The sequence below is a fragment of the Dermochelys coriacea genome, chromosome 1 (assembly GCF_009764565.3).
Source record: "Dermochelys coriacea isolate rDerCor1 chromosome 1, rDerCor1.pri.v4, whole genome shotgun sequence".
Taxonomy (NCBI): Eukaryota; Metazoa; Chordata; order Testudines; family Dermochelyidae; genus Dermochelys; species Dermochelys coriacea.
In genome coordinates, this window is record NC_050068.2 from 123170035 (window position 1) to 123182267 (window position 12233).

The 12233-nt window shown below is 40.6% G+C and overlaps 1 protein-coding gene across 4 annotated transcripts in view; it reads right to left on the reverse strand.

The window, feature by feature from the left end:
• The window catches only part of CYFIP1 (cytoplasmic FMR1 interacting protein 1), a 126344-nt gene that overhangs the window by 96155 nt on the left and 17956 nt on the right, over window positions 1-12233 (reverse strand). The window contains exon 2 of one of the 4 annotated variants that reach the window (XM_043493451.1): window positions 4702-4709. The exons of the other annotated variants lie outside the window; for them this stretch is intronic. The gene's annotated coding sequence lies outside the window, so the exon portion shown is untranslated. The remainder of the gene's footprint in view (window positions 1-4701; window positions 4710-12233) is intronic. 4 annotated transcript variants of the gene reach the window in all.

Sequence of the window (12233 nt, forward strand, 5' to 3'; positions counted from 1 at the left end):
ACACATTAGGGTTAGTAGACAGCATGAAACCACTAGTTTACAGGACAAGACTGGCCCTTCCTCTAATCACAGTTTTTCTATCATCTCCTTAAAAGTTGGAACAACTTCCAAAAAGCAAAATTAACAGGTGCACCTTACAAGAGACATCATCTGGTACTACCCATCAGGCTCAAAACACAGGGGATCCATAGGCCTTCAATTCATTTAGGATAAAAATATTATCAGTACTTAGCATTTATATAGGACCTTTTTCAGAGCATTTCAGAACCCTTTGCCAAAATGCATTATTCCCATTTATAGAAAAGAAACATGCACATTTATGTTTATTGACTTGCCAAAGGTCACAGTGAGTCAAGTGGCAGAGTCAGGAACAGAATCCAGATCTCATGACTTACAATTATTTAACCACTAAACAACACTGCCTCCCTACTTTCCTTTGCATAAAACTGTACATTCCCCCAGCAGCAGCTATGGGGGGGGGGGGAGGGATTGTCATCACAGCAAGCACCTCCTTTAAAAGAAAATAACTAGCTCAGCTGACTCAACGAATCTACAGAGTAACCAGCTTTCTGTTTTCCAAGACTGATCTGGAGTCCTGAACAATAGTCTTGCAACCAGGGTTTTGTTCCACTGTGACTCCTTAGAATACCAGTGCACACTCCATTGGTGCTGTACAGTGAGCAGGGGATAGATTCACAAATTCCAAGACCGGAAAAGACCACTGTGATCATCTACTCTGACCTCCTGTATAACTAGTGTTGCCAACCCTCCCGCTTTTGCTGGGAGTCTCCTGGAATCAGGCCCTACCTCCCGGAAGCTACTGCAGCCAAACTGGAAGATTTTGGGCGCTAACAGTCCGGCAGTGCAGCGGGGCTAAGGCAGGCATGGCCCTCACTCTGCACCAGTCCCAAAAACGGACAGCACCGTCTCTTGGCTTCTGAGGGACTGGGGGGCAGGGGGTCTCTGTGCACTGCCCCCACCCTGAGCACCGACTCCGCAGCTCCCATTGGCTGGGAACTGCAGCCAATGGGAACTGTGGGGGCAGTGCCTATGGACAGGGTCAGCGCACAAAGCTCCCTGGCCCTCCCAGCTAGGAGTTGCTGCTAGAGGGATGTACCGGTGGCTTTCGGGAGTCACCTGAGGTAAGCACCGCCCCACCCCTTCCCACACCCCAACACTCGCCAGGGGTGAAAGTAACTTAAAGCGTTTACCGGTATGCCGGAGTCCTGAGCAGTGGGCGGGGCCTCAATCAGAAGGGACGGGGCCTTTAAATCCCCTGGCCCTTTAAATTGGGACTCCAGCAGCAGGGCTCTGGAGAACATAGGTCTTTCACCGCTTGGGAATCACATTCAAACCCTAACTTAAGCCCAAAGCTGTCAGGTTTTAAAAACAATTTATTTGTTCACATCAAACTTGCTGCACAATTTGCGGAGCCTGCTTAAAAAAAAAAGGTGTAGGACTGGAACAAAAGATGAGTGTACTGGCAGAGCTGTACTGGGACACTTGCACAACACCCTGCCTATACCTATAGATCAAAATATAGATAAAGTCTCAAAATATACTTTCTGAAACTGCATGAAAAACTGTTTTGTCAGGTCCACACTAGAAACAAAACTGTTTTTGACATCTGTTTAAGGGGAAGCTGTTGCTGGAAAAAATACAATAAAAGGAAAGTATTGAGAGAACAGTTCAGTTTCCTCGTACAAACCACAGTCAGATAGCTCTGAACCAAGAAAGGGCAGGGTTTTTATACTTGTGGCCCAAGCACTCTAAAAAAAACTCTCAAAAAAACCCACCTAAGTCCCCTTGATCCCCAGATGTTCTGTTTCCAGTAGAACAGTCACATTCTTTCCAGCACTAATGGATTAAATTCTATAAGAAGCTCTTCTCTTTACTTCCATCTTCTATCTTCAGACTAAATATTTTAGACTGTTTGCTTTAATGAAATGTTCTCAAACTTTCATTTAAAAAATCCACCAAAGCATAAGCAAAGGAAAATTCTCCCCCACTTCATCTTTCCATTCACTTAAACAGTGCATTGCAGAGAAAACTCTACTTGGGGGATATGCTAGGGTAAAAGAAAAGCTTCCTGTTGCCCATTCAGAGTTTTGCTGGAGAAACACAGGTATGCATGTTTTTCAAGACCTGCATTGTCTGATTCTACAATGACAGCCTGTGCCTGGTGACTTTGCTTCTCCTGTTTGTTGCATACTGCTGCAATTTCAAACGTTCAACTGCTTTGGAGGTGACAAAATAAGAGTGCAAAATGGTATCGGAATCCTTTGTTCTGCTGATCTAGATACCTAATGGATTGTAATGCTACCATGAATTAAATATTTTTGCTCACCATTCTGTCTCAGGCTTTAACTTTCAGTAAGAGAATAAGATGTGGAAGAGGAACAGGCATCTTCCTGTTTAGTTTTGACAAATCTGCAGATTTTGTGAAGGAAGATTCACACTTCCTTCCCGTCAACAATTAACAAGCAAGCTGAGCATCAGTATCTGGGTATGACATGTAAAACAGCTGATACAGGGCTCATCTAAACAAATAATCTTACCCGGTCAGCAGATTGTTTTGTATAAAGTAACTCCCCAACCATGTTACAACATGGTTTGGTCTTTCCATGTAGATGAGCCAAAACCGTGTTTCAACCCTGGTATAGAATCATACCCTGGGCCCCCTGCATCCCGTGCAATAAGTTACAAAGTCTGGAAAGACAGTCTCGTCCAACTAAAAGAAAGGAGGTGTAGGTAGGGAAAAGGTGAGGCTTCTGATATTCAGGAAGATGTCGGTGTTTGATTGTTATTAGCAAAGGGATAAATTGCCACTTTCCCTGTTCCCTATGGGCAGGAGCAGAGGTAACTACATTTGTGGAAGGGGAACGTATTTTTCACCACAGTAGTTTTGACAAAAACTACCTTCCCCACTGTATCCCTCCCCAATATTTGTCACTACATCTGGCACATACTGATGCTCTGTTTGTTTGTTTAATTGTTGATGAGAAGGAAAGATAAACTAAAAAGATAAACAGTAAAATAAGTTAAAGGTAACCTAAAATTATTTTTTTCAAACTGGACTAATGTCTTTAACAGGCTGGCAGTGTTTGCGTGAAACTAAGTACTGCCTCTTGTTAGTGGATGTTGATCCTGCTGAGAAGGTTAAGTGGAATTTGACAATTTGCTGAAGCAGGTAGCTTATTATCTCACCTAGATATAAGGCAGATGGAAATGGCTCTCAATTGAGAGAGAATCTAAGGTGTGATCTGTGCAGTCCTGATACAGAAACCTTAGGGGCAGCTTAGGAAGAAGGCTGCTTGGATGGAACTTTGTTATTGTTAATTTATTTGTTAATAAATCCACACCCCACATGGGGGAGGGGGTAGGGGGCAGGTTCTGAATCTACATGGTGGACTCTGAGAGCAGGTTGGAAAAGGTACTAGTCACAGTGTTCTTTTTTGCTTCTTATGTATAGAGAATGCCTTCAAAGGGCTCAGAGGTAGTTTGAGGTTTTATTGGGTTTGGGAAGAGTTTGGCTACCCCATTGCACTTTTTCTTAATCGAAGGGCTTGTCTGCACTTGAAATGCTACAGTTTATATCCTAGCATTTTAGGCAATCTATTAGGTATGCTAGGCCCAGACATGTGAGCACCTTGAAAATAAGAACCGAGACCTTGAACTGGACTCACTATTCTATGGAAAGTCAATGTAGAGAGCAGAGGACAGGTTCGACGTGCTTACAGTAGCCCACATTACTGAAAAGACTGTGGGGTCACTTTTACACATTTTGTTAAACAGAAAGGGACAGTCCCCTTTTGAAGGCCACTTAATGTAAATTAAATGGTCATCTGACTGCAAACTTAGCACCTTAATGAGATAGATGGGTGAAATGCAGACCTCTCAGAACCATTGTTTGAGTCCCTCTGCATATTCAGCCAGACACCTCTGCATCGATTTACTTCCTTGGGGATAGCAGACTGTGGCAACACTCCTCCGATTTGCTAAGCTTTCATGAAAGTTGCCGATATGAGGAAGGGCAATGCAGTCTGTGAAAGTGTCCTATGGAATTTTTAGTACCTCGCAGTTGGATCCGTGTTCCCACTTAGTGTGTAGCAGGCCGGTGTACTTTAGATTTACACCCCAGCTTGCCACACACAAAGTCTGCATATAGCTAAGACCAAAGAGAAGGTCAACAAGTGATTTGATCATGGTCTACAAGTAGCTAACACAAGAAAATGATATCTGACAACAGGCGGCTTTTTAATATAGCAAACTAAGGTGTAACTAAATCCAATGGCTTGAATTTGAAGTTAGAAAATTTCAAAGTGGCAGAAGTAAATTAATCATTAAAAATGGCTAAATGGGACAACCCCAAGTAACTATAGGCTGGTTAACTTGACAGCGATCCCAGACAGTCACAGAAAGGCTGAGGCAAGACACAACCAATAAATAATTAAAAGATGGGGAAATAATTAATGCCAATAAACATGATTTTATAGAAAATATGAGATTATAATATGAGCGGCACTCTAGCTGCCCAGCTTTCTTGTCAATTTCACAGCTCCTGCCCTGAAACTGACAAGACAGCCAACAGTTATGTAAGGAAGCGTCTACAGTGCAGTGTCTACACAGATATTGTGACATCCTAACTACACCTCTGCTGGAGGTGGAGTGATTATATTGGTGTAGTAGGGCACTTACATCAGCAGGAGCAAGGATGTAGTGTAGATACTAATGGTTGACGTAAGCTGCCTAACTGTGTAGTGTAGACCAGGCCATAATCTTTAATGTATTTATCCGAACAATACTCCTGGTGAGGTAGGGAAGTACTATTATCCCCATTTTACATATGGTGAACTGAGGCACAGAAAAACTAAGTGACTTGCCCAAGGTCACACAGGAAGTCTGTGTCAGAGCAGGGAACTGAACTCGGTCTCCAGAGTCCCAGACTAGCACCCTCGCCACTGGGCTTTCTTCCCCCTTTGCATAGCTAATGCAGTATCTATTGTCCAAAATATAAAGATGTATTTCAAAATATCTTCCAGCCCTGACTAATTACAAGGATAACTTTTCTTGTACAACTAGGTCTGCAGGGCTCAAACTGGAAAGAGTACGAGAGAGGTACACAGCAACACAACTCTCACAAACTGTCATCTTGCACTCAAGAATTTAAGCATTCATTTTAAAGTTAAAAAAAAATAACCCTCATGGTTGTGAAAGAAATCTTCAAAACTTGAATGTGCCGTTGCTTATGTAGGGATGCTTGCCTGCGCTTGAAACAATGGCAGAGAGCTGCGAGCAGCATTTGTTCATCTCAGTAACGTGTTAGATCAGATTCTCAAAGACGTAATTTAGGTGTTAAAATTGTTAACTATTTCACTGCTGGTTAAAGCATATAAAAAGGAGAGGGAAGATCATATTATGAGGATTGGCACAGTCCGCTGTAAATGAAAATATCACCACTTATTTTCCACCTCCCTCTTCAAAATCATAGAGTCAAGCCCAAATACCCTGGATAGAATTCAGCAGAGCACCGGAGCTCCACTGAGATTGAGGCAAGTCCAAAGAGCCCACCGGAGCATGCATGAGCATATTCTGAAGGTCTGAACAACCTACTGTGAGTGGCATTCCATTTTACCATCTCCAGCATGTGTAGTTTAGCTTGTAAGCCGAGCTTTAAAGAACACCCCCAAATTTATTTATTTTTTTCAATTCAAGTCCTAAACTAGATACAGAGAAGGACACTAAAATCAGAGGTGAAATTATACTGTTTCAAACGGGGTGTCTGATATTGCTATTTGGTTGTCACTATTTAAAGACCAACTATTGAATCAGTAGCCAAAATAGAGCCTTAGCTGGATTCTCCATAGAGTTTAGCTGGTTTAAAGCTACATACACAAGCTCCCTTACACTAGCATAATGGGCTCCAGTATGATAGGACAGTGAATCTCCAAGTATTTTGAAGTGACAAACCATCTCTCAGTAGCTAAGGTTGTGACTAGCTGTTTACTAAGCACAATTTTGAAACCACCATCTCACTCTGCCAAAACTACACCATTCCACCTAAAGCCTACTGTATGCCTACCGCTGCCTAAGGATATTTTGGGGGTGGATAGGAGGCCATGACATTCACAGGATATGACTTTTTTATAAAAATCACCTATGTTTCACTCTTTTTGTTTTTAAAGGCTGCTCCAAGAAACTTCAAAATTCGTTACATTCTTTTGTTCTCAGTGAGGTCTGGTGCTTTTTAATATTTCAGCTTATACAGTTATTTAATTTCCCCCCCACCCCAAACCTCAAGTTCCCATATGCAAAATAATCTCTATCTGCAGGCTCTACCGTTAGAATACCTTCACCAGAACTCAGTAACAAGAGAGGGCTCAGAATGGCATGTGGAGAACAGTATGAGAAGCTGTAAGAAGGAAAGGCATCATTCTGATATAAAGCCAAGGTTTGGGAGCTAAGCGTATTGCCACAACAGGTCTCCTAGCCTTCAAGCTCTCTCTGCTTCAAATAGTAGGGATTCATCCATATTAAATATCACACATCACTATTTTTAAGGTGTCTCAAAAAAACTAAGGAAATTCCCAAACAAAATATCTTAATTTACAACAATATTTTAGTCATTTAAAAAGCACACTTGAAACTCTGGAAATTCTGAGTTAAGCTTTAAAAGAAGCATAAATCAGAAAGCCAACAATTTAGATCACTAGAGTGCAAACAACATACAAGTCAGGAAGTCCACAAATATTTAAAAGGGGTGCTGTCAAGGTTCCTTCCCCACTCTGAACTCTAGGGTACAGATGTGGGGACCTGCATGAAAAACCCCCTAAGCTTATTTTTACCAACTTAAATTAAAACTTCCCCAAGGTACAAACTATTTTACTTTTTGCCCTTGGACTTTATTGCTGCCACCACCAAGCGTCTAACAAATATATAACAGGGAAAGAGCCTGCTTGGAAACGTCTTTCCCCCCAAAATCCTCCCAAACCCTACACCCCTTTTCCTGGGGAAGGCTTGATAAAAATCCTCACCAATTTGCATAGGTGAACACAGACCCAAACCCTTGAATCTTTAGAACAATGAAAAAGCAATCAGGTTCTTAAAAGAAGAATTTTGATTGAAGAAAAAAAATAAAAGAATCAGCTCTGTAAAATCAGGATGGTAAATACCTTACAGGGTAATCAGATTCAAAACACAAAGAATCCCTCTAGGCAAAACCTTAAGTTACAAAAAGACATAATAACAGGAATATACATTCCATTCAGCACAACTTATTTTATCAGCCGTTTAAACAAAACAGAATCTAACGCATATCTAGCTAGATTACTTACTAAGTTCTAAGACTCCATTCCTTTTCTGTTCCTGGCAAAAACAACACACAGACAGAGGGAACCTTTGTTTCTCCCCCACTCCAGCTTTGAAAGTATCTTGTCTCCTCATTGGTCATTTTGGTCAGGTGCCAGCGAGGTTCTTAACCCTTTACAGGTGAAAGGGTTTTTCCTCTGGCCAGGAGGGATTTAAAGGTGTTTACCCTTCCCTTTATATTTATGACAGGTGCCAATGCAAATACCATCTTCTGGAGAAATACCACAGTACTCCACCTCAACAGCTATAGAATTGCACTAATTGCTGCTGTCAGTGCTCAGAAGGAGGGATTGGAAACTCTCACTCACTGTAGGCCAGACAGAGTTTACAATGCAGCCTACAGCCTGTCCTGCTACCCTGGAGAAGCCGAAGATGGAGATTGTGACTTATTGAGCTGCACACTCTCTCTCTCTCTACTGTTCTGAGGAAGGTGTAAAATACAACATGTATTGTATGCTCCCCAATATGCCAATATAACTTCATTGATAGGCATATTGTGGGGGTGGGCAGAGAGAGTCCAGTCTGCCAACTTGCACAAGAGGAAACAGTAGGTCTGCAAAGTTTTCTTCCCACCACATGCAGGAAGTGGTGGCATGGTATAAGAATAGCAGCATACCCATCTCCTCCTACTTTGCATAGCCACGCTGGACAGGGCATGATCTGGCTCTTTATAAGCAAGGCTTTAAAACTGACAAGAGACCCAGAAAGAAGAAATATGCATTGATAATTCACAAGGATGCGTGTGAACTCTGCCCCAGTAAACTTAAATATTTTGAGTTCCTTGAACACCACTTGTACATAAAATTACACTTTACATCAAATCAGAAGAGCCTCAGCAATCTTAATTTGAAAATAAAAATTAATTTTGTAACCCAGATAAAAGAAAAGTTTTATTGTATTAGGTCACCTGCAAATTTTCAACATGAATTCCAAAAAATTCATCCAAAATACTGTGCCTGAATATGAACTATATATATAAAATTTCTTTACAATATTACTTTCTATTTTGTGGAGGAGGAAAATGAGCGTTAGAGAGTTTAAATGTCATAAAATCAAAATTTTACGTGCCCAGAAACATCTTTCATCATTCTGCTACAAATTGGACAACATTTTTAAAACCAGCCTGCAAGCATTTATTCATGTTCTTTTGTTCAAAATACGTTAAAGAGGAAATCAGTCTGCTTTTTAGAGAGTGTTTCCTCTAGGGTTAGTTTTCCTCTCTCCTGACATCGAGGAAAAGTGTCTCAATCTCACCTGAATCAGAGTAACTGCAGACTGAATGCATATACCAAAATTATAATGACGTTACATTCAATTATTTCAAATGTAAATCCGCAAGGTATTTTTTAAAACAGTAATATCAAAGCTCACCAAGTTCCGGAGTAGGATGTAAAATAAGAGAGGTGCTGATGAGACTGGGAGGGAAAAGGCAATAGCCTTTATATAGCTCTTAATCAGAAAGCTCTTAATCAGATGCTTACTCCTTATGAGTTTGCTAAGTAGGTATGCACTTAAACTGAAGTTTAAATGCTCAGCTGAATTCTGGGGCCTAAGAGCCCAACGGCCCAATCCTGCTCTCATTGAAGTCATTGGGAATTTTGCCATTAACTCCCCTGGGAGCAGGCTCTGTCAAGGTAGCAGAGAAATTTGACAGGTTTCAGAGTAGCAGCTGTGTTAGTCTGTATTCGCAAAAGGAAAAGGAAGACTTGGGGCACCTTAGAGACTAACAAATTTATTTGAGCATCAGCTTCTGTGAGCTACAGCTCACTTCATTGGATGCATCAAAGCTTATGCTCAAATAAATTTGTTAGTCTCTAAGGTGCCACAAGTCCTCCTTTTACTTTAGAGAAATTTGAGTTTATCGGAGAGAATACATTTTGATTTCGTGCCAGCACATCAGTTTCAAACTTCTTTTATTGCATTTGCTCATTGTTTTGTTGTTGTTGTTTATGGTTTGTTTGTTTTTTTACTGGCTTGTAAAAAACAAACCAGTTAAAGTATTTTCTATGAAGAATTAAAGTAACTTTGCATCATCCCACATGATGTTCCTTATCAAAGAAAATGGTTAAAAATCATAAGGCTTTGACTGATCATATAGGTCCTTGTAAGACAACAGCTACCAAGAGTTAATTTTTCTTCCAGAAAAAAGCATAGTAGGGAGCTGATATTAACACTTAGTGTTCTTCCTTGCAGTGGATTCTAGGATTTCTCTCAATTTTTCCCAATGAAAGAGGTTACTATAGCTCTATTTCAATTTAAAAGAAGCCAGTTTAATGTGAACAAACATCTTGCATATCAGTTTAGATGAAACAGAATATGATTTAATAAAAAAAAAAAACCCTCTCATTCATTGTATTCAAAGTACTTCACAAAACAGTAAAATAGTTATCTGGTTGTACAGACATTGTAGACCAAATCCTACAGCCTTTGTGTGTTCATATACAATTCTCTCTCTCTCAGAGTAGCAGCCGTGTTAGTCTGTATTCGCAAAAAGAAAAGGAGTACCTGTGGCACCTTAGAGACTAACAAATTTATTAGAGCATAAGCTTTCGTGAGCTACAGCTCACTTCATCGGATGCATCCGATGAAGTGAGCTGTAGCTCACGAAAGCTTATGCTCTAATAAATTTGTTAGTCTCTAAGGTGCCACGGGTACTCCTTTTCTTTTTGCGAATTCTCTCTCTCTCTCTCTCTCTCTCTCTCTCTCAGTGCATTGGATGACAGAAGGTTTTATTGAGAGAGGAATATTCTGATGTGTTCTTTTTGTGATTTGAGCCTGTCTTTGCTTCTGAGCAACAGATGTGCATAAATTGAAGCAGTAAGGAAAAAATGCTTTCAGGTCATTCATCAGTTTAGCTGATTAAAGTAAAAACAAAAACTAGAGAGCAAGCAGCAGCTGCCAAGGCCTTTATGCAGCAGACTTGATACACAGTCAAGCCTTTTAAAGAAAGAGATAAATTTACAATCACACATCAAAACAAAAAAGACAAAAAAAGACTGATTACACCAGCTTGGTAGCATGGCAACACCAAAAGAACTGTCACATGATGGGAAACAATTAGCATGGCATCGGGCTAAGGAGGAGCTGCACTGTTCACCCTCTCTGGCTGCTGGCTGGAGCAGCATGACCTAGCACTGGAGGAAACTTGCAGTAAGTGCTATAACAAGTAGGTACAAATCCATGGGGAGAGTGAACCGCATGTGAAAAATACTGGGCAGAAGTGGCAGCTCCAGAATGACACGCAAAATAAAGTGCTAAGTGCCCAACCACACTTACTTTTATTTTTAATGAAAAATGCTTCACCTGGCTGTCAGTCAGCTTTCTATATACTGTGGGTAAAACCGCATATCCTCTTGCGAGTGTGTGTTACACTACTGAAAACAATGTGGTTAACAACACCAGTAAACCCCCATTTGTTTTCAAACTTGTATTGGGACAGAAAAATCTTTACCAGACTAACCACACAAATCTGTTGACATTTTTATTATTAGCAACACATGGAACAGCCATACTGCCTTGGGCTCTAAGAGCGAGGCAATGTCAGCGATTTCGGTGGGACCATTTAAGTGACCCAGAAGTGGTGTTAGCGATTCAATACTGCTCTTTTCTCCCCAGTCAGTAGTGAGCCAATAACCCAGCACGGTATTAGGTGGCCACTTGTGCTGCTAGAACTGATGCCACTTAGCTGAGGGGGCAAACTTATGTAACTGACCACTTGTGGTCCAAAGAGCCAATCAACACTTGTTGCAACAGTAATGGTGTTAAGCTCTGTCTGTCATACTCCTTGCAGCTCCAACTGCATAGAATATTCTTCTTCACTTCCTATCTAGAACTATGGCGAGCTGCTGAACAGCTATTTTCCACCCACAGATGGCTGCATTTCAGTAAAGGATGCGTGAGCTCTATAAAACACTCTAGGATCCTTCAGGATGTAAAGTCCTATAAAAAATGTAAATTTGTGCATGTTGGAAGCACTTTTTGGTAGACAGAGAATAAGAGGTTTGGTTTTTATTTAGAATAGTTGTCATCATAAGTTGAGTAAAAAAGTTAAATGTCCATTTAACCATTAAAAATGAATGTATGCACCACAGGTTTACCCTACAGAAAATATAAAAGAGACAAAGATTAAGATTTATCTTGCATAATCCAAAGGTGTAACCTGAACATTCCTTATATAGCTGTATGTGCCAAAATATAAATCACAGTAACAGTGAAATTCTCAGCTGTTTTGGAATGACTCTGAAGTCAGCAGATGTCTCCAGAATCAATATGGTCAGAAGCCAATTCTCATATAAATAATTCTATATTATTCAGAGCACTCCTAGATGTCATCTTAATCTCAGTGATCCTTGCTACAATAGATCCCTTACTACCAAGTTTAGAAATTTTCACAGAAAGGCAATCCCAGTCTCACACTAACTCTCCACTGCAACCCCTGGACAAGTCATTACCTCTGTGCCTCAGTTTTCCCGTATGTAAAATGGGAATACCAATGCTTTTCTATCAGAAAGTGCTGTTGTAAGGATTACTATTTATAATACTTTGTAGTCAAAGCTATCCTAAGTACAATTGCACAGCAGTTTCTGTACTGCATTAGCTACAGCAAAGGTTCACAATTTATGGGGAACAAAAAGCAGACCACCTCTACAGGGTCACACACTTTCCCTTGGGAAATTACTTATCCAGCTTCACCCTTATGTTCTCTGCAGCACTTCTATGTGGTACTATACAGCATCGCTCACTGAAGCACCTACAGAAATGGATTTTAACCTTTTTTCATTTGCGGATCCCTACAAATTTCAAAAAGAGGTGTGGACTTCTTTGGAAATCTTAAACAGTCTGCAGAGCCCCGGATGTCTGTGGAT